Source organism: Leucoraja erinacea, chromosome 20, assembly GCF_028641065.1.
Source record: "Leucoraja erinacea ecotype New England chromosome 20, Leri_hhj_1, whole genome shotgun sequence".
NCBI lineage: Eukaryota > Metazoa > Chordata > Chondrichthyes > Rajiformes > Rajidae > Leucoraja > Leucoraja erinaceus.
In genome coordinates, this window is record NC_073396.1 from 3,411,929 (window position 1) to 3,435,535 (window position 23,607).

A 23,607-nucleotide genomic window follows, 5' to 3' on the forward strand; every position below is an offset into this window, starting at 1 on the left:
GAATTTAAACAACTAATTTGTATCTGACTTTATGAGAGTAGCCACTAAAAATCTGCCAGAAATATTAAAGAATCAGGGCTCTGACAGGAATGAGAACTGGAGGTAATGTATTAGTCAAAAAAAAAAAATCACAAGAAATTGGTGAGGTTTAAACGTGATAATGGTAAGGCCCAAATGAGTTGTATATGAGGCAACTGAAGCACTAGTGAGCATTCTGGTTACTATCTAAAACTCTAGAGTTTCGGGAAATGGTTCCTACAGATTGAAAGGTAGAAAACGTGAACCCATTATTCAAGAAAAAAGGGAATCGAAAAATCACTATTCCTCTAAATCTATACTATCGATGTTGATTGGTACAGGTGTCAAGGGTTATGGGGAGAAGGCAGGGGAATGGGGTTAGGAGGGAGAGATAGATCAGTCATGATTGAATGGTGGAGTAGACTTGATGGGCCGAATGGCCTAATTCTGCTCCTATCACTTATAATCTCGTGTATCTGTATAAATGCTTCTGATACGTTGTGACAGAAACCTGCCTCAATGACCTGCTTCGGCGGCTTGTTCCACATACCTACCCCATTCCCTTTGTGTAAAGAAAGTTGCCCGACAGATTCCTGTTAAATCTTTCCCCCTCTCACCTTAAATGTGTATGTAAGAGATTGGGTAGCGTTGCTTAAAGTAGTTGAAAGCCAGCATCGAGGTACAAAAGCGATTTGGGATACAAATGTTACGTTAGTCTTTTATAAGAGTAAATTTGAATACAGGGTAAGATGGTTCTATTGCAGCTTTATGGGGCCTGAGCCAAACTGAAGCGTTGAGTACAGTTCCAATCTCCTTACTTAACGATGCACAGAACTACTGAAGCAAAGATCGACTCGACTAGAACCAGGGTTGGCAGGTTTGCTGCATGAAGACAGATTAACTGGACTCTGCCCGTTCTCTACAGTTTAACGTTGTGAGAACATCTCCTCGTGGAATTGTTATAGGGCTGGATAGGCTGGAGGCAAGGCAGATGTGTATCTTACCCGAGGGGTCCAGAACCACGGATCTCAGTCTCAGAATAAGGTGTAACCAGTTCAGTATTTTGCATGAGGAGGAATCTCTTCACTCAGACGACGGCGAATCCTTCAAATCCGTTATCCCGCAGGCTCAGACAGAGATTGATCGGTATCTGGATATTAAAGGAATCAAGACATGGGGTTAGTGAAGAGGATAATGGAGATATGAAGATTGACCAGCAGTCCTGATCTTGATGAACTTTAAGGGACAGATCACCCGCTTCCTCTTGTTATGTTCTTATGTCTGAAGAAATTTTCCATTATGGTGAATGTTTGATTGATTGAAAGATACATAGAAACATAGAAATTAGGTGCAGGAATAGGCCATTCGGCCCTTCGAGCCTGCACCGCCATTCAATATGATCATGGCTGATCATCCAACAAAACATCCCGTACCTGCCTTCTCTCCATACCCCCTGATTCCCTTAGCCACAAGGGCCACATCTAACTCCCTCTTAAATATAGCCAATGAACTGGCCTCAACTACCCTCTGTGGCAGAGAGTTCCAGAGATTCACCACTCTCTGTGTGAAAAAAGTTCTTCTCATCTCGGTTTTAAAGGATTTCCCCCTTATCCTTAAGCTGTGACCCCTTGTCCTGGACTTCCCTAACATCGGGAACAATCTTCCTGCATCTAGCCTGTCCAACCCCTTAAGAATTTTGTAAGTTTCTATAAGATCCCCTCTCAATCTCCTAAATTCTAGAGATTATAGTTTAAGTCTTTCTCATAAGACAGTCCTGACATCCCAGGAATCAGTCTGGTGAACTGTCTCTGCACTCCCTCTATGGCAATAATGTCCTTCCTCAGATTTGGAGACCAAAAGATACAGCAGGGAAACAGGCCATTCGGCCCACAGCGTCCACGCCGGCCATCTTTTAGTTTTAGTTTCTAGTTTTATAGATACGGCACAGAAATAGGCCTTCGGCCCACCGGGTCCGTGCTGACTAGCGACCCCCACACATTAACACTATCCTACACCCACTAGGGACAATTTTTACGTTCACCAAGCCAATTAACCTACAAACCTGCACGCCTTTGGAATGTGGGAGGAAACCGAAGATCTCGGAGAAAACCCACGCAGGTCACGGGGAAAACGTACAAACTCCGTACAGACAGCGCCCGTAGTCGGGATCGAACCCGGGTCTCCGGCGCTGCATTTGCTGTAAGGCAGCGACTCTACCGCTGCGCCACCGTGACTGCCCAAATCTTCACGACTATGTCATTCCACTTTCTCATCCACTCCCTACACACTAAGGGTAATTTTACGCAGGTCCATTAACCTACAAACCCACCCATCTTTGGGCTGTGGGAGGAAACCGAAGCACGCAAAGGAAACCCACGTGGTCACGGGGTGAACGTGCACTCTCTACACAGACACCGACCAAGGTCAGGATCGAACCCTGTTCTCTGGCGCCGAGGCAGCAACTCTACCAGCTGCATCACTCTGCCACCCCCATGGAACAGAATGCACCATCTGTAAGGGCATTCAGCTGAAACTTTCAAAATAAATTGCGTTTCGTGAAGGGGAAGAATTTGCTGCGTTACGTGGAGAGAAGGTGGAGAAACATTGCCTATCCATGGTCTCCCTAAATGCTGCCTGACCCGAGTTAAGGGCCTGTCCCACTTGGCCGTCATTTACACAACAGGCCGGTAGTGACTGACCCGCGATGGTCGCGAGCATCATCATGCGTCCGCACAGCGGTCTGGAGCACGTGACGTAATTTGAAGATGGACACAAAATATTGGAGTAACTCAGCGGGACCGGCAGCATCTCTGGAGAGAAGGAATGGATGATGTTTAGGGTCGAGACTCTTCTTCAGTCTGAAGAAGGGTCTCGACCCGAAACGTCACCCATTGCTTCCCTCCAGAGATGCTGCCGGTCCCGCTGAGTTACTCCAGCATTTTGTGTTTATCTCCAATCATCTTGGCCCCGCTCTGGGAGTAGAGGTGGGGGCGGATCCGGGTCCGCAACGGCCGTGAGCCCCAGGCCGAGCTCGGCGATCGTTTGCCCGCTTCTGCTGCTGCTGTTGGAGGTGAGACGTTGCACCGCGCCAGGATCTTGGGCCTGTCCCACTTTGGCCGTCAGTTACGCGACAGGCCGGTGGAGCACGCAGATTTCGTGCAGGACGAAGTCCACACTCCTCCACACCACCCCACACCACCCCACACCACCCCACACCACCCCACACTCCTCCACACTCCTCCATCCACCCCACACTCCTCCACACCACTCCTCCATCCACCCCACACTCCTCCACACCACCCCACACTCCTCCACACCACCCCACACTCCTCCACACCACCCCACACCACCCCACACAACTCCACACCACCCCACACTCCTCCACACCACCCCACACCACTCCACACCACTCCACACCACTCCACACTCCTCCACACCACCCCACACTCCTCCACACCACTCCACACCACCCCACACTCCTCCACACCACCCCACACTCCTCCTCCACACCCCCCACCCCCTCCCACACCACCCCACACCACCCCACACCACACCCACACCACACCACCCCACCACACACCACCCGCACCCCACACCACACCCACACCACTCCACACCACCCCACACCACCCCACACCACTCCACACTCCTCCACACTCCTCCACACCACCCCACACCACCCCACACTCCCCCACACCACCCCACGCGCCCGTCCCGTGCTACCCACGCGCTAGCAGGTCGCGTAAATGACGCGCGAATGACGGCCATGTGGGACAGGCCCTTGACTCTAGTACTCTGTGTCTTCTCTTTTAAAATCAAGTCATTGCCAGAGTAGGAAGCAACATGGATTCAACGATTGTACAGGCTTTGGGTGTGAAAAGATGTTGACATGGGCTCGGATAATGGCAGTACAGTTTGGCTTGAGTTCAAGTCTGGAGAAACTTAGGTACAAGTGAGAAGTAGGAGGAAATGGTCATGGCGATTACATCTGTTTGTAGAAAGTTTGAAGTCTGAAGAATCAAAGTTAGCCCCACGGTTATCAACCTGTTGCCAAGGTTTGGGATGGAGTTTTGGGAGAGTAATTGGGATTTGCCTGAATACAAGGCAAAGAGCGAGCGGAAGGAAATAGTTTCCATCCATTTCTGGACGTTAGCCAAACAGTCCAACAACACGAGACCATAACAAATCACACTGGAGTCTAGGTGGAAGTTTTTTTTTCAAAACATGGCTCCACTTGTTTCTTGGTTTCTTGGTCCTCCAAAATATTCCAAATGGAATTTAAACTGGAGGTGGTGAAGGGAGGGCTTAAGCCAGAAAGGGTTCAATATTCAATAGGATAATAACTGATCTTCTACATCAAGAAAATGCTTCTGCTCAAGGGTCATCCAAACATCTAGCGTTCAGCCTTTAAGTTACTCAATGACTGAGAATAGCCAGCTGTGGATTCATCTGCCTCTTGGCCACTACCCGAGAACTCCCGCGTGCAACCTCCAACGTTTCCGTGAAGTGACCTCTGCTTCTTCTGGCCTCTGATAAGCAGAGACTCATTCTACACAATCTCCCAATCGCAGCGAGTGGCTTATACAAATATTTGGTGTGCACTAAGTGGGCTGAAGAAGGCTAGGCTGCAAGGAGCAATTATAATTCCTAGATAAAATATGATAAATGGTTCAGATTTCCTGCTCCATTATTTTTGCTTTGCTAAGTACTTTCTATATTATCGCTGCATGCATAGGCAACAGTAAACACAGATTAAATAAAAGCAGCTGGCACACATTATTAATACCCCAAGGCATTGCAGGAGGCTTGAACCAGGTTGCGAGCTGTTCATGTATATTGCAGTCATTACTGTCACGTCAGATAGACTCTGAAGAAATATTTGGAGGCAGGAATATGAACTCAATTAGCTTCTTCAGTGTTGACACATATTTGCCCTGTAATTCTTAGTCTTCAGTGAAGTGACATGCACAGTGTTCAAACAAACTGGTGGGCAAATATAAAGAATACTCAAAGGTGTAGGAAGGAACTGCAGATGCTGGTTTAAACCGAAGATAGACACAAAATGCTGGAGTAACTCAGTAGGACAGGCAGCATCTCTGGATAGAAGGAATAGCTGACGTTTCGGGTCAAAACCCTTAAAAGGTGATTTGGCTTGTTGGAGATTCTCCTCATTTGCCATCATTTGCCAATACACAACAAGACATACATGATCAAATGTATCTTCAGTCTGAAGAAGGATTAGCCATCTGGCTATTAAACCTGGCTCGGACAAAACTCTGATTATTAATAACCCATTTTCTGTTATTTGCACTTTATCTGTATATTTATTCATGTGTGTATATATTTATATTATGGTATATGGACACACTGATCTGGTTTGTAGTAAATGCCTACTATGTTCTGTGTGCTGAAGCAAAGCAAGAATTTCATTGTCCTATACAGGGACACATGACAATAAATTCACTTGAACTTGGTTTCGGCCCGAAACATTGCCCATTTCCTTCGCTCCATAGATGCTGCTGCACCCGCTGAGTTTCTCCAGCACTTTTGTCTACCTTCGATTTTTCAGCATCTGCAGTTCCTTCTTAAACATCAAATGCATCATCTGTAAACATCAGGCCTATTTAAATATACAGCAAATACAGTGAATGAACCAGCGCACTGCAGTGGGGGACGTCGGTGTTGAGCAGTTACCCGTCCATTTTGCTTCCCACACAGACATGATAGATCCAATCCTGCCTCCCCCACAGTCCCATAGAGGAACAGCCTGAAGAAAGGAATTCAGTCTGATCAGAGATAAACAAAGACGACAGCATCTTAAAACAATCTTCACTTGAGGATTGTTCAGGGCTTGTGCCACTGAGGCGATTTTTTAGGCGACTGCCGCCGTCTAGGCTGTTGCTATACGGTCGCCGGGGTGTCACATGTCATCATCAGAAATCACAGTTGAAAATGTTTTTTTATTTTAAGAAGCTGAAATAAGTTGAAGGTTTTGGCCGTGAGCAAGAGACCAAGCAAAGTAGTTGTGTATTGCTTGTAAACAAATACTTGTACCTCTTGCTTGTAGAACAAAATATCTTCCATCTACCTCTCTTGGTTTGATGCAGTGATACAGTGTAAGAAAAAAGCCTTTGCCTTTTGTTGTTCGCTGCACCATCGAGAGCATCCTTACCAACTGCATCACAGTATGGTATGGCAACTGCTCTGTCTCCGACCGGAAGGCATTGCAGAGGGTGGTGAAATTTGCCCAACGATTTGCTCCCAATTGAGTCTGTCCCCTATCTGCTTTCAGCATCGCCCATCTCTTGAACCACAAGCTACACAGACCTAATCACCACAGTCGAGGAACAGTTTGAGCTGCACTCAACAACGTACCTCGTGTGACTGCCAATTGCTTATTATTTTTTTATTCAAAGCGTTTTGCCTTTCAAGGGAGATGCTAAATGGATTTCGTCTTGTACTGTACAACAATGCAATTAAAATTGAATAACTCCCTGATCTGAATCTGAATATGAAGCGCAATATGAAGCGCTAATTAGAGTATGTAAGAAACAGCGCAAACAAGGGACCAATCTGATTGAATTACTACAAGTGCAAGGGACCAATTGGGGGGGGGGAAAGTTCCTTTCACAGTATGTGGGGAGTCTGTGCCAGGAGTAAATTTGTGGGGAGGGCAGGAGCTCCACCGCCCGCAGTCCTGTTATCCATTGCCCACTTACCTGCTCTTGAGCTGGTTGCTGGTTTGATCCCCGACCCCATCCTTCTCAACGCTCCTGGCAGTGCCTCCGCTAAACAGTTTACCAGCCAAAAGCAAAGGCCGGAGGGGTCACTGGACAACCCAGCGGGCAGTGGAGCTTACTCCTGTGTCAGCGCAAACAAGGGACCAATGCTGTGCACTGAATAAGCTCCACCCCCCCCCTGTTATCCAGCAGCGCTGTCCTTTTTCAGCCACTTCCCACTTTACAGCCACTTCGCATCAGCTGCTCGCAATGAGGGATAGACTAGCAATGAGAGAGAGGGATAGAACATCGTTCTTGATATTGCTGTACTGAGGGATAAAAAAGTCTATATTTCTTGGCTAACAACCTAATCTTCAGCCTCAAGATGCAGGTACATTTTCGCGCCTTATTTTTGGGTAAAATAAAATAGCGTCTTCATTGCCGGGAAATACGGTATTTAAAAAACATATAGCTCAAAGAAATCTACTTACCACATTATTTGTACACAAACTCCATTCTTCTCTCTCTGTTTCTTAAGATACTATTAAGATAATGACAATCTATGTTTGAAAAACCCGCCAAGAAACTTGCGCTGTGCATGAGCAGTCCACGCTGCAAAGGCAGGATTTCAGCTGCCTTCAGCTCCCCTTGAATTTGATGGCTTGAAGCAACATCAACGGCACATGAGCTGCACAGACTTTCCCGTATTACATGTACTGCGCATGAAAGGCACGGAGAATTACGCCTACCTAAAGGGGCTGTCCCACTTGGGCGACCTAATTGGCAAGTTTAAAAGAGTTAAGGAGTTTTAAAAAATGACATGTTGAAGACCTCCTTTGACTGTGTAGAAGACCTCCTTCGAGTTCCTTCGACTATGTTGAAGACTATCTACGACTACCTTCGACTACCCTCGATTACCTACGACTAACATGCCGACCAACTACGAGTAAAAAAAGTATCGATTTTTTCCATGCCGACCTAGCTGAGGCCTCGAGTACGCGGGGACCACTCTCGAGCGTGAAGGAGAGTTACAAAGATCTCCTACGACCTCGTGTCGACCATGCTGCGAGTACGAGTCGAGGGCAAACTCGGCAGAACTCGCGGATTAGGTCGCCCAAGTGGGACAGCCCCTTAAGAGATCGATCTCTTAGGTCGGCATAATTCTTCCGTGCCTTTACTATTTATATTTAATAATTATCATTTTAGTCAGGGTAGGCAGTGCCTACCTTTCCTAGCCTGACGGCACGTGCCTGCTTCTGCTCAACTTCTCCCTCTGATCCATCGCTAGTAATTGGCCCTTAAAGTCGAGTGGGAGTCCCAGAAGCAAAATGAACTTTGCCTGACAGATTCTGACTAAGTTCTAAATACTTACAGATTAGGTCAGGAACTGTAGACCCAATAGTCTAGATAGTTGAAGAAATGGCCATCAATTGATGAGCAAAGTCGGTGAGGACAGTTGGACACAGAAGATATCACAGGCAATGATAGATTTAGAAATGATCACCTGGCAGGACCTATCAGATTCCTTTTTAGTGAAGGAAAGCACCACTCAACATTTCATGCATATTTGTGCTTTAAATTGTTTTAAAGGGTAATACACACGTCACACGTTTGTTAGCAGCACGGGATCTTCTGGTCCTAATTTAGTCTCGTCAGACGCATTATAGGTGTGAAAGTCGCCAACTTTAGGCGAGTTTACTGGAATAAGCCGTCCGTCAACAAATGTCGACTGCTCTGAGGAAATGTAACTACAGTGAATCAGCAGGAAACGAAACATCCACATCAGAGCCAGATTCTCAGAATTTCTCAAAACATTATTTCTGATTAAGGACCATGCGCTACTAATCCGAGGCATCCGAATATAGCTGGCAAAAGCAATAGTTTCAAACTGTGTGGGGGACCAATTGCCTCCACAGTCGATAGTGGCATCACACTTTATTTCTATCACAAGACGGCTGGAGTTCTACATTTCATTGTTTTCCTCTCTGCTCTCTATATGATACAGACGTGAAGGCACATATGCAACTAGGGAGGTGTTAAGAGGAAGAGATCAAGATAATATCAAGGCATGGTACACTGTCACAATCTTGATAATAAAGAGTATGTCTGAGGAATAGCCCAAAGAAGACGAAAGTAAATAAAATCACCAACAATCCCATTACTCCTGCAGGCATACATCAATTTCTATAAAGATTTTTATCACATGAGAACAGCAATGTTAATCACATGGAAGCAGGCCTTTCGGCCCATCAGGTCCATGCTGACCATCAATCATTTGTTTATACTGGTTCTATGTGATCCCACTTTCAGTCCATTCCCTACACACCGGTGGCAGTTTAAAACGGCCAATTAACCTACAAACCCGCACGTATTTGGACGCAAGAGGAAATGCAGCACCCAGAGGAAACCCACGTGGTCACAGGGAGAACATGCCAACTCCACACAGACAGCACCGGAGGTCAGGATTGAACCCACGTCAGTGAGACAGCAGCTCCGCCACCGTGCTGATCAAGGTTTGGTTCTGGCATTGCCTCTGAAACTCATCCGGGCGGACCAAGATGCCCCATCTAAGCTCATCCCATTTGGCCCATATCCCTCTGAACCTTTTGTAGGAAGGAACTGCAGATGCAGGTTTACACCCAAGATAGACACAAAATGCTGGAGCCATATTGGTTGAAATACGTTCAAGCATTATGCCAAAATGGCTGATAATTAAGGCTTATCCTTTGAAAAAACTGCCATTAAATGGTTATCTTCATGTAGTAGCAACAATGACATCTTGTTAGATATAATCACTGATGGTCACTGAATTCATTTCTGCATCCATCCATCTCGCTGGTCAACTATATCAGTAAGTAGTCTTGTTTAAAATCCTTTGTACAGTGTGTGGACTGCCATGGGATCTATGTTGACATGGCAACATCACCAATGAGCATTAGCGGCAGCTTTGAAGGACTTCCTCCGTGAAAGTTTTCTGTTGAGCCGTGCTGAATGAATCAAACCGCAGCCTTTGGGAATTTATTATAAGTCTTGGGGGCGGACTATCGGCAGTTACCAGAGCAGAGCTGGAAGTCTACATTGAATAGCACTTTACATAGAAACATAGAAAATAGGTGCAGGAGGAGGCCATTCGACCCTTCGAGCCAGCACCACCATTCATTATGATCATGGTTGATCGTCCCCTATCAATAACCCGTGCCTGCCTTCTCTCCATATCCCTTGATTCCACTAGCCCCTAGAGCTCTATCTAACTCTCTCTTAAATCCATCCAGTGACTTGGCCTCCACTGCCCTCTGTGGCAGGGAATTCCATAAATTCACAACTCTCTGGGTGAAAAGTGTTTTCTCACCTCAGTCTTAAATGACCTCCCCTTTATTCTAAGACTGTGGCCCTGGTTCTGGACTCGCCCAACATTGTTCCTGCATTTAGCTTGTCCAGTCCTTTTATAAGTTTCTATAAGATCCCCCCCTCACACTTTATCATCGGATGCCAACATGGGTAAATCTCTGCCACACCCTCCAGACGGCTGTGGAGGCCGTCAATGGATACATTTAAGGCAGCGATCAATAGATTCTTGATTAGGACGGGTGTCAGGGGTCATGGGGAGAAGTAGGAGAATGGTGTTGAGGGAAGGATGGATCAGCTATGATTGAATGACGGAGTAGACTTGATGGGCCAAATGGCCTAATTCTGCTACTATCACTGATGAAGCTTAGTTACTGTACAATTGATACTTAAAAAGGTAAGAGAAGGAAACTGATAGTGTGCAGATACTCAGCCCATCAAACTGTTTAAGAAGGAACTGCAGATGCTGGAAAATCGACGATAGACAAAAATGCTGGGGAAACTCAGCGGGTGAGGCAGCATCTATGGAGAGAAGGGAATAGGCAACGTTTCAGGTTGCAGAAAAACAATGCCGTGCTCGGCGGGAAAATGATTTGGCTCACTCGAGTGAACTAGTAAATCATGAAGCCCCAGGTCCTGCAATCAGACAAGACAAACATTTCTTCGCACCAACATCACGTGCAAGCAGAGAAGATTAGTTTAACTTTGCATCATGTTCTGCACATTGTATAGCCTGTCCCTGTGCTGTACAGTTCTATGTTCTACATCCACATTATTAAAAGCGCTGCATGTGCCAGCTATTTGTATACATGGTGTATGCAAGCAAAGAATGTCACCATGCCTCATCACATGTGACAATAAAGTATTCCATTCCAATCCATCAGTTATTGTTCCAGTCTTCTTAGGTCCCCCCTTTGGTCATGGCTGACCATTGGTGTCTCCAGGGTGCTATTCCCTATATGGAGGTCGCCTGTGCGTGGCTTTGTCTACCTGGGGAGACTGGTGCACAGACAGCCACCACACGGTCCTTGACGGATCTGGGTCAGGATCCAGTGGCATGGAGTCCAAGACGACCGGAGACCCTTTTCTGCCGCAGCCTTCATCCGCCTTCCCAGCCGTTGTGACGCTCCACTAAGGTCAGCCATCGTCCTCCGCCTGTTCCACCATCGAGGTCTTGGTTGGATTGGCTCTTTGTCAGGACCAGACCTCCCCCTCGACCTTACCGCCATGGGTGGCCCTACCAGGAGCATTGCTCCAGACGGCATCGCTCTCATGATCTCAGGTCCACGCAAGCTTCTCCACCGCGACACGGTGACAGTCTATTATGGACCTCTATATAACAGACTTTGGTTATAATGAACCAAGGCGTCCTTTTGTGGTGGCATTTGGTTGGGGGCGACTGTACAGGGTAGGGGAGAGAGTGGGCAGCATGAAGGTGGTGCGAGTAGCACATCTGTCCCTGATTCACTGCGTGTGGGGCTGGGGGCTCTGCAACCTCCCCGGGTTGGACCTCTCCCTGTGTCGACGCATTCTTCCCACCCAGCCTGGAGATTCACGAGTCAGTATTTACCCTCCTTACTCGTTATAACGGACAATCGGCCATAACACACACCATCCTTCCCCCTCCTATATAACAAGGGTTATCTGTATTAGTTTAGTTTAGAGATACAGCACAGAAACAGGCCCTTCGGCCCATCGAGTCCGCACTGACCAGCGATCCCCGTACATTAACACTAATCCTACACACACACACAAGGGACAATTTACATTTATACCAAGCCAATTAACCTACAGTCCTGTGTCGGGAAGAACTGCAGATGCTGGTCTAAATCTGAAAAAGGGTCTTGACCCGAAACGTCACCCATTCCTTCTCTCCAGAGATGCTGCCTGACCCGCCAAGTTACTCCGGCATTTTGTGTCAACCTACAATCCTGTACGTCTTTGGAGCGTGGGAGGAAACCGAAGATCGAAACCGAGAAAACCCACACAGGTCACGAAGAGAATGTACAACCTCCGTACAGACAGCGCCCACAGTCAGGATTGAACCCGGGTCTCTGGCGCTGTGAGGCGGTAACTCTACCGCTGCGCCACCGTGCTTGAATTGTTGACCATTGTTGACACCAGCACCATTGTTGAAATCTACTCTATTAAGCAGCAGGGGAATGACATAAAAGTATTCAATATCTGGTTTCAAAATACTTCTACAAAGTGTTTTCAGCTTTGTAAACGTGAGCAGGCAGGGTACAATTGAGTACGATAGAAAGGGAGACAAGCAAGTTAAGGTGATTTACTTTAAAAAATAATTGGGTTAATTTAAATACATTTAATTGTGTTAAGTGCTTTCCAGTGCTTTTAAAAGTTTTATATCAATTTATTTTTAATCTTTTCAAATAGTCTGCCTATTTTTTTCTAATCCTAATTCTGTCTGATAGTTTTTTTTTAATATTTCTGAATGTTTGTGAATGTTAGAGAGTGCCTTGACAGTTTTTGCTATCTGTTCAGAATGGATTTAGAATAACGTGGTGTGAAATTATTTTTTGTGGGATTAATAATCGCTAAATGTCGGGACTTCGCTGATGAGCTCAAAGGTGGCTTCTTTACTTCAGAGACTCATTTAGTGGCTCATAGAGCAGTGGCAAGCAACTTTGGGCGGCACAGTGGCACAGCTGGTCGAGCTGCTGCCTCACAACTCGAGAGACCCTGGTTCGATCCTGACCTGTGGAGTTTGTACATTCTCCCTGTGACCGCGTGGGTTTCCTCAGGGTGCACCGGTTTCCTCCGACATCCCAAAGACATGCGGGTTTGTAGGTTAATTGACCTCCTTCAGTGCAGGGAGTGAGTGAGAAAGTGGGATAACATGGAAGTACCACAGATGGGTGATCGATGGCAGGCATGGGCTTGGAGGGCTGAAGAGTCTATTGCCATGCTGTATCTGTAAATTAAACTACGATTCCCAAACAGTGGGGCCACTCACAATGGAGAAGGTCTGAACCAAATGATTGAGACTAGCATTACTTTTCAATTCTGATCGACTAAATTCAGCTTTCTATATTATCCCTCTATCATATCTTTCAATGCAGAGATTTGTTATTTCCTAAGTATGTTCAGTACATTGTAAGAATGTCTTTTTAAAGACATGTCAAAATTAAAAGTCCCTCAGGAAAAAAAAAACTCGGAAGAACGTATCGGGAGTGACATAGGGTCTCAATCTGAACTGTTGTTCTTCACAGAGGCTGCTGGACCCATTGAGTTCTTCCAGCAGTTTTTTTTAAATGTTACCCTAGATTCTGCATCTGTAATATCTTGTTTGCATAAATTAATTTCCTCAAAAGTTAATTTAGTCTTGACAAACGTTCCAAAAACAAGACATTTAAATTGGAATATAAAATGAAGATTTGAACATGGCAAATGCAAGGTTAAAACCCCTGTCCCACGGTACGAGTTCATTCCAAGAGTTCTCCCGAGTTTGCCCCGATTCGAACTCGGAGATTTACGGTAATGGCCACTCGTCGGTACTCGGGGCTCTCATGGACATTTTTCATGATGTTGAAAAATCTTCACGAGTCTTCCCGTGCTACCTGCCGTTAGCGAGTCTTCCCGAGTACCTGCCGTTAGCGCTAAGAGACGTCCCCGAGCTCCGACGTACCCGCTACGTTCATTCTCTGTGCTTACCACGAGTTTGATTTTTTTTTATACTCAGGAGGGCTCTTGGAATGAACTCGTACTGTGGGATAGGGCTTTAACAAAGCTCAATGTGAGAGATTTCAAACTTTTCCACACCTCTGCCCAACCTTCGCTCTCAAGAATATTAAGCTGGTTCTTGGTGCAGTTTGTCATCCTGACATTTTTGCATTCAAAGCAATAAAATTCTGTTGACTGTAGTATGCCTGGGAGAGAGGGATTATGGTCCTTTGTAAAAGGTATTAGAAGGGATTCAGAATAGCGTTCTCACCTCTTTGTCAAAAGGTCATGAGCACAGGTCTCACGACGGAGACTTGAACACAGGGCCTGTGCTGTCACTGCAGTGGCTTTACCCTGCATTAAACGTCATTCCCTTATCATGTACTGACGGAGCGCAGTACTTTTGGAGGTGATGTAATGCGATGTTGGTTGGAGTGCAGGTGAGGATTACGTTCCTCAGCCCAAGTTTGAAGATAGCTGCATCTGTGTGCTGTTGCAGTCAGATTCATTCGATCTCCAAATGCAATAGTGCTTTAAGGGCCTGTCCCACTTACGCAATTTTTTTTCAGCGACTTACTGGCACCAGTCATAGTCGCAGCAGGTGGCCGAAAATTTTCAACTTGTTGAAAATTCAACGACGACCAGAAAAAGGTACGACTCTTTGGGCGACTACTCACGACCATGCTCCGTGACGCCTGTATGGTCGTGAGTAGTCGCCCAAAGAGCCGTGCCTTTTTCTGGTCGCCGCTGAATTCGCAACATGTTGAAAATTTCCGGCAATCTATTGCCCGCAAGTCGACAAAAAAAAAATTGCATACGTGGGACAGGACCTTTATGTTTTAGTTTAGAGATACAGCACGGAAACAGGCCCTTCGGCCCACCGAGTCCACGCTGACCAGCGATCTCCGTACACTAATACTATCCTACACACTTTACAATTTAGTCAGGCCAATTAGCCCACAAACCTGCACGTCTTCCGAGTGTGGAAGGAAATCGGAGCACCTGGAGAAAACTCACGCAGGTCACGGGGAGAACGAACAAACTCCGTACAGACAGCACCCGTGGTCAGGATCGAACCGGGGTCTCTGGCGCTGTGAGGCAGCAAATCTACCGCAGCGCCACCCGTAGATTTAGGTGCAGATTTGTGGTGATTGTCTGAAGTGCGACTCTACCCATCGTACCGCCCCATGAGGGATCAGAAGAGGACCATGAAAGGGAAGGGTTCCGGGGAAGGTTAATGGGAACATGTTCTACATTAACTAGTAGCATGAGAATCTCACAGGAGGTAGTGTGGAACCAGGCCAACACGCATCATATTCTGGAACTGATAAACTTTTCTGCGTCTGCACAGAGTCCGATGGATCGGGTTCCTTGCTTTCATGGAGGAACAGGTTAAGACTCTTCCAAGTCATGTACCAATGTCGAGTTAAAAGCAGATCCCTTTCAGAGTCAAACAATTGCCACTTTTAAAAGATTGCTGCTCGGACATATGGATAGCAAGGGTTTAGAACACTCTGGGTCAAATGCAGGAAAATGGGACTAGCCCAATATGCCAACACGGATAAGATGGGCCAATGGGCCTGTTTCCCCATGACTCAGCTACATGACTCTTTGAAGCTCCACTAACTGTGAGCTCGGAGCACATCAATTTGTGGGAGCTGGCCATTGGGTTTGACTGCACCAGGTGATTCTCTCAGCAGAGTGGATTCGGGAACACAGCAGATTTTTATCAGCCCCATTTGTGACCCTCCTGCTATGCTTGATCGGACTTGACTGGCTTTACCCAGCATTAAACATCATTCCCTTATCATGTACCTGTACACCGTTAAGGGCTCGATTGTAATCATGTACTGTCTTTCCACGGGCTGGTTAGCACGCAACAAAAGCTTTTCACTGTACCTCGGTACAAGTGACTATAAACTAAACTGAACTGACTTGCATGTCGCCAAGTCCCCAACCTCGTCACAGTCCCAGTGATGTTGCAGAGTTTTAAACAGTCACTGCTTCCATCAGGGGGTGAGGCCTCGCCACCAAGCACCTGTTTTTAGGCAGGGCCCCCGGTCTCCTACACTTGGTTCTTCCAGATTACAGTCATTCGGGGTTGAAAGCAGAACTCAAAGCCAATCTATTTACAGTAGAAGCTCAACAAGGTGCAAACATCTACTCCACATAACATGGTAGAGTGGACAAACCGAGTGACCACAGTAATTGCCCACTGGCACTTTAAATCCACAAGAAGGCTAGAATAAAAAGTATCAAGATTCAGATCATAAATTACCCTATAAATTCCATTTTGCTATTACATTTTTTAATAAATTGGTTCAATAGGAAAGGGCTTTTATATTGAAGTCTCTCTAAGTTTTATTTCATTATTAATGCTGAATAAAAAGCTTCTGGAAATCATTAAAGAGTGTTCACAAAGAAGACACTATGGAATAAATGATAGTGTGGGCTTGTTAGAGATGGATGGACGCATTATCTGCCTCAGAGGGCAGTGGAGGCAGGTTCTCTGGATGCTTTCAAGAGAGAGCTAGATAGGGCTCTTAAAAATAGCGGAGTCAGGGGATATGAGGAGGTACAGATTGTGGATGATCACCCATGATCACATTGAATGGCGGTGCTGGCTCGAAGGGCCGAATGGCCTACTCCTGCACCTATTGTCCATTGTCTATTGCACAGCAGTTCTCCATCGTAATCCAAACCCTGCTGATTCCACCGCCGCAGGGAGAGAGAGATCACAACCTCTCGATATAAATGGTGGTAAGGTGTTTGGATTCAGCGTGATAAAATCCAGGTATTGTCCCAGCTTTGTTTGTGTATAGACGTATGCAAGCACGCACCACCAGCCTCAGGAGCTGCTTCTTCCACTGTTTAATTTAGTTTAGAGATGCATCGCGAAAACAGGCCCATCGGCCCACCGAGTCCGTACCGACCAGCTATCCCCGCACATTAACACTATCCTACACACACACACACACACACTAGGGACAATTTATACATTTATACCAAGCCAATTAACTACAAACCTGTATGTCTGTGGAGTGTGGAAGAAAACGGAAGCTCGGAGAAAATCTACGTGGTCACGGGGAGAGAACGTACAAACGCCGTGCAGACAAGAACCCATAGTCGGGATTGAACCCAGGTCTCCAACGCTGCAAGAGCTGTAAGGCAGCAACTCTACTGCTGGGCCACTGTGCTGCCCACCCTGTTATCAGGCTTCTGAACACCCCCTCCATAAGCTAGTGTACTGTCCGATCCACCTCTACCCCATTGAAGACATTGGACTTTGTCTCTGGAACTGGTGCGCTGCAATGCTGAGAACTATTCTCGATACTCTGTATCTACCCCTTTGCTCTATCTATTATACTCGAGTTTGAACGGATTATTTCTAAGTCTGGTATATCTGATCTGTTTGGACACAATTCCAAACAAAGTTTTTCCACGGTACACGTGACAATAATAAACTTAAATCCAAGGTTTTTGGTCCATTTTCCAGTGCTGCCCATTAAAGAGGTTGGGACTATTGCCTCCCACTACACAACCACAATTTTAGCAACTGCTGGTCCATATACACTGATTGTTTACTTTCCTCTCCAGTAGATACAGAAGTTGGCTCCAGGATTGTCTGAACATTGAGAGCTGAATGTTAAAGCAGACTCTGACTTGATATGAGAGAAGCAACAGTTATGGAAGTGTTGTGGAATGTCACAAGGAATCCAGGACAAGGGGTCACAGCTTAAGGATAAGGGGGAAATCCTTTAAAACCGAGATGAGAAGAACTTTTTTCACACAGAGAGTGGTGAATCTCTGGAACTCTCTGCCACAGAGGGTAGTCGAGGCCAGTTCATTGGCTATATTTAAGAGGGAGTTAGATGTGGCCCTTGTGGCTAAGGGGATGAGAGGGTATGGAGAGAAGGCAGGTACGGGATACTGAGTTGGATGATCAGCCATGATCGTATTGAATGGCGGTGCAGGCTCGAAGGGCCAAATGGCCTACTCCTGCACCTAATTTCTATGTTTCTAAGGTAATTAGTGATTGAGGCAGAATTAGGCCATTTGGCCCAACAAGTCTCATCTGCCATTCAATCATGGCTGATCTATCTCTCCCTCCTAACCCCATTCTCCTGCCTTCTCCCCATAACCCCTGACACCCACACTAATCAAGAATGTATCTATCTCTGCCTTAAAAATATCCATCCATTTGGCCACCACAGTTATCTGTGGCAAAGAATTCCACAGATTCACCACCCTCTGACTAAAGAAATTCCTCTTCATCTTCCTAAAGGAACGTCCTTTAATTCTGACACTACGACCTCTAGTCCTAGACTCTCCCATGTCAGGAGATGAGTCACTTGTGACAGAAGTCCACGCATCTTTTCAGTTCAAGTAGCCTCAACATTGATGCTCCTGGTCAAGTTAACTTTCCAGTCAATGGTGAGCCCCAGGTTACTGATAACAGACCAAAGCCAAGCACCAGCTCTCGGACACCACCTCGTACCTTTCCTGTGGCCAAGACCCCACAGAACAGCGACAGGCCACCATCTCCCAGACTGTTGCCAATCTCATCATCTCTGGTGATTTCCCCTCCACATTCTCCAACCATATGGTTCTCTAACCCACCATGGGTTAGAATGCAACATGCTTGTGTCTGGAACAACTGCAAATTACACCAGAGATAGTCACAAAAAGCTGGAGCAACTCACCGGGTCAGACAGCATCTCTGGAGAAATGGAATAGGTAACGTTTCGGGTCGAGACCCTTCTTTAGACACGAAACGTCACCTATTCCTTTTCTCCAGAGATGCTGCCTTTAGAAGGGCGAGAGGGGATCTTATAGAAAAATATAAAATTCTTAAGGGATTGGACAGGCTAGATGCAGGAAAAATGTTCCCGGTGTTGAGTTTGTAAAGAACAAGGGGTCACAGTTTAAGAATAAGGGGTAGGCCATTTAGGACTGAGATGAGAAACAACGTTTTTATCCAGAGAGTTGTGAATCTTGGTTCTTGGTTCTTGGTTCTCCAAAATATTCCAAATGGAATTTAAACTGGAGGTGGTGAAGGGAGGGATTAAGCCAGAAAGGGTTATTGGGAAGAAAGAGCTACTTTAAATGTAGTTGCATCTGGTTGGGTAACTATAGTTGGGTGGAGATTATTCCATGCTTTAATTGTGCGGGGGAAGAACGAATTGCTGTACACATCTGTCTTTGTAGCTGGGATCACAAATTGGATCGAATGCCCTCGTCTGCTCCTAATTGGTTTGGGTTTGGTGTAGGTCTTGTAGTCTATGTCGAGCTGACCATTTAACATTTTGTAAAAACAGGTCAAACGGTGAGCTTCACGTCTGGCTTGGAGAGGGTTCCTTCCACCCTAGAGAATTCAGAAGTTTGGTGACACTCGCTTCTCTCTAATAGGTGTTAGTTACAAATCGAGCTGCCTGTCTTTGGACATATTCAATGGAAGAAATGTTTTTATTTGTGTATGGGTCCCATGCTGCAACTGCGTAGTCCAAATGAGGTCTAACGAGGGTGAAGTATAACTCCTCCTTGACAGAAGTTGAACAATGATGAAAGTTGCGCCTCAGAAAGTTTAGGACACCTGTTGCTTTCAACGTTGCATGATGAGTCTGACCATTCCAACGCAGATCATTCTGCAATTTGATGCCAAGATACTTGGTTTGTTTGGATTCTTCAAGGGTGACACCAAGTATGTTGTAGGATGTGACGCCTGGATTCCTCTTTCTGGTGACATGCATGGTTTCACATTTGGAAGGGTTGAACTGCATGCCCCATTGTGGTGACCACTCGACCATAGTATCGAGATCCTTTTGGAGAGCATCTTCATCATCAGCTGACTTAATTGGACGGTACAGCAAACAATCATCAGTGAAAAGTCTGGTCGTACTTGTGACTTTTTCATGGATCTGTGGAATTCTCTGCCGCACAAGTCGGTGGAGGCCATTTCACTGGATGTTTTCAAGCGAGAGTTGATTTAGTTCTTAGGGTTAATGGAATCAAGGGATATGTGGAATAAGCGGGAATGGGGTACTGATTTTGGATGATCAGCCATGATCATATTGAATGGCGGTGCTGGCTCGAAGGGCCGAATGACCTCCTGCACCTGTGTTTCTATGTTTCTGCTGTTTATTGCACAAATGTCAATCAACTAACATTTTATTCCTCTGAGTTATTGAACAACAACCAGGTGACAGTTTGTGACGCTGCTGAGCTCTGCTGAAAATACTGAATCCAACATTTTTGCATTTTAATGAATTAATGAACGGTTTGCAGCAACAGCATGCTGCGGTGATCCATGGGACAGTCGTCTGCAGCCTGTTGCCAGCTAGTAACACGCTGAAGATCAAAGCTAACGTCACAGAATACTGCTGCTAAACTCCACTGTTTTATCCGTGTCATCTCAAACTCAAAACGCCGGGCTGCTTTGTGTGCCGTCTCTGTCACTCTTTGCCAAGTCTTTGTGCCTTTCACTTATTGATGATCGAGTCAAAAGAATTCAGAACACCCAAGTGAAGGTTTTTCAGACATACAGACTCACACCAACGTCAAGGTTACTCTACAGATGGTTGATAATAATCTTGCTGTAATTCCACATCTCATCACATTCCGAGTCACAGAGTCACACATCACGGAAACGGCAACTTGCCCATGACTACCAAGATGTCCCATCTACTCTAGTCCCCCCTGCCTGCGTTTGGTCCACATTCCTCTAAACCTTAATCCCACATCGGATATTAGTGGGCAAAATTAGGGCGCATGGCATTGGGGGTAGAGTGCTGACATGGATAGAAAATTGGTTGGCAGACAGGAAACAAATAGGGATTAACGGGTCCCTTTCAAAATGGCAGGCAGTGACTAGTGGGGTGCCGCAAGGCTCGGTGCTGGGACCGCAGTTAGTTATTTACAATGAGCTTGATAGGGCTCAAAGATAGCAGAGTCAGGGGATATGGGGAGAAGGCAGGAACGGGGTACTCATTGTGGATGATCAGCCGTGATCACATTGAATGGCGGTGCTGGCTCGAAGGGCCGAATGGCCGACTCCTGCACCTATTGTCTATGTACCTGTCATTTAAATGTTGTTATAGCATCTGCCTCAACTACCCTCTGGCAGCTTGTTCCATACATCCACCACCCTGCGTGGAAAAACCCACCCTAGCCTTTTAAGTCCCTATTAAATCTTTCCCTTCTCATCTTAAACCTAAATCCCCTTGTTCTTGATACTCGTACTCTGGCTAAAACGAAAGACTACCAATGTTAACCAAAGTTCACTTATGAATGAAAGACACATAGTGCTGGAGTAACTTAGCGGGTCAGGCAACATCCCTACATGGCATGAATAGATGATGTTTCAGGTCACATTTGGTCACTTATTACAAATGCCTGAGCAGGGGAAATGTAAAGTCAGAAGCGTGACCAACTATTTCATAAACTAGGCAGAAATATTCTGCATCTCCGGGGAGAGGCAGGTGACAGAGGATAATTGGATGGTTCTCTCAAGCGGCAGGCATCAGGGTAATAGGACACATTGCCTCCTCCATTGCATTGTTCCATGATACAAAGGAAGGGTTATATCATGGGGAGAGAATCTCATTTTTCATCAAACACAACTGTTAATGTACACACAAAAGGTTTTTACAGCAAAAGCCTCCACTTGTTCAAAAATAAGATTGGTTTGGAAAAACCCAACAACCCTCACAATTAAAATGTGGATTATGGAGATGTCTGAGACCTTACATTTGGAAACAATTAGACTTGCCTTAATTGACAAATCAGAATTATTTGCTAGAACATGGTCTCCATTTATTAATTTTCTGAAAGGGTAAATTGGTTCAGCACGGAAGCTTGAGTGAAACTTGAATCCAGGATTGGATGAATAATTACACTTTATAATCCATGGACCTATCTCCAAAATTGTGTTTTGGTAATTTATTTTATTTTTATTTTTTTCTCCCTCCCTTCTCTCTATAGCTCTATCTTTCAAAAAAATCTATTAAAAAAATAAACAGAAGCTGTGTTAATATGTAACTGAAAAACAAATCGTGTTTTGGTTATGATATGTGTATGCTTTTAATAAAAATATTTAATTTTTTTTTAATAAGATTGGTATCGGATTGATTTCTCTGGAGCACCGGAGGCCAAGGGGAGAACTGATAGAAGTGTATACAATTGTGAGTGGCATAGATAGGGTAGACAGTCAGAATCTTTTTATCCAGGGTGGAAATGTCCAACACTAGAGGGCGTAACATTAAAGTGATCGAGGCATAAAGGTTGAAAGGAGATATGCGTCACAAGTTTGTTTGTTTTAAATTTGTTTTAAAGACAGAGAGATGAGTGCCTGGAACACGCTGCCAGGGCTGGTGGTGGTGGAGGCAGATATGATAGTGGCGTTTAAGAGACTTTTAGATCGCACAACATGGATATGCAGGAATGGAAGGGTATGGATCACTTGCAGGCAAAGGGAAGGAGTTTAACAACATCATGTGTGGCAATGGATTTAGTGGACCGATGGGTTTGTTCCTTTGCTAAAAAAACATGACACTGTAGTTATTGGTGCTAAAAAGACATGAAAATGTGTGGGAATAAAAAAAAGCTAGATTCAGTTTGTGTGAATGTGCATCTGAATGTTTGCCTTGCCGTTCCCGGTTTGAAAGTGTTTCTAAAACACATCTGCTATTTATGTCTGACATTTGCTGTGTGTCAGACTGGAAGGCTGCATATCCTTTGGAATTTTTGTTGTCGAATGCGTTCTTTTTGTTTTAAAAGATCCTTGTGTTTTGGAAGCGATTCAAACAGAGAGCCGTCTATTGTTGCTATCTTTTCAGAGACAAGATATACAGTCTCAAGGTCTTAGTTACGCTGTCTGGTTTTCAAACAAATGAGTGGCAGTTCGATCCAGTTGTTTTTGGTACATTTTTCATTGACCTGAAATAACGTTAAAACAAAGGCATGCAGACGCCGGTTATTACACAAAAGGACATGAAGTTCTGGAGGGACTCAGCAGGTCAGGCAGCATCTCTGGAGAACGTGGACGGGTGACGTTTCGAGCGGAGACTGTGAAGGAGGATCACGACACAAAATGTCACCAGTGAATGTTCTCCAGAGATGCTGCTTGACCTGCTGAGTTGCTCCAGCACTTTGTGTCCTTTTGTGAAATAATATGAAGGTGTCTGGAGAAGGAATAAAAGACACATCACACCGAATCTCATTGTTTTTAAGAAAGAACTGCAGATGCTGGAAAATCGAAGGTACACAAAAATGCTGGAGAAACTCAGCGGGTGCAGCAGCATCTATGGAGCGAAGGGAATAGGCAATAGGAAATAGGCAACATTTCGGGCCAAAACCCAAGGGTTTCGGCCCGAAACGTTGCCTATTTCCTTCGCTCCATAGATGCTGCTGCACCCGCTGAGTTTCTCCAGCATAACACCGAGTCTCATTGCTGGGCATGCATTACTTACTTCCTTTGTATTCTCCCTCCCCCTTTCCAAAACCCCTCTCCTGTTTATTTTTTTTCATTACATGCATCAGTAAAATATTGACCCAGAATTAAATTAGGAAATTATGGGTCACAATACCAGGAACAGCCGTGTGAAATGCTCATTAATTTTGAAAATTAAGTGAAGATCCTCGAATCGCGTATCAAAAACAGAGAGATTTTAAAACATGAAAATTTGAAATTGGGTATTTTGGGACATTTAACATTGTAATTACGATTCTACAACCGTTCGAACAAAGGAGTTAATCCAAATGTGGTGTGAAAAATGACTAAGAATTAAAATGGTTGAACCTTTTGGCTTTTCAGCAGAATCACAGCAAATGTTATTGTTTTTATAAT

The 23,607-nt window shown here is 45.3% G+C and overlaps 1 protein-coding gene across 2 annotated transcripts in view; it reads right to left on the bottom strand.

Moving 5' to 3' along the window:
* Nucleotides 1–23,607, bottom strand: part of card11 (caspase recruitment domain family, member 11) — a 217,962-nt gene that overhangs the window by 133,486 nt on the left and 60,869 nt on the right. For both annotated transcript variants that reach the window (XM_055651008.1, XM_055651009.1), the window contains exon 2: nucleotides 1,023–1,168. The gene's annotated coding sequence lies outside the window, so the exon portion shown is untranslated. The remainder of the gene's footprint in view (nucleotides 1–1,022; nucleotides 1,169–23,607) is intronic.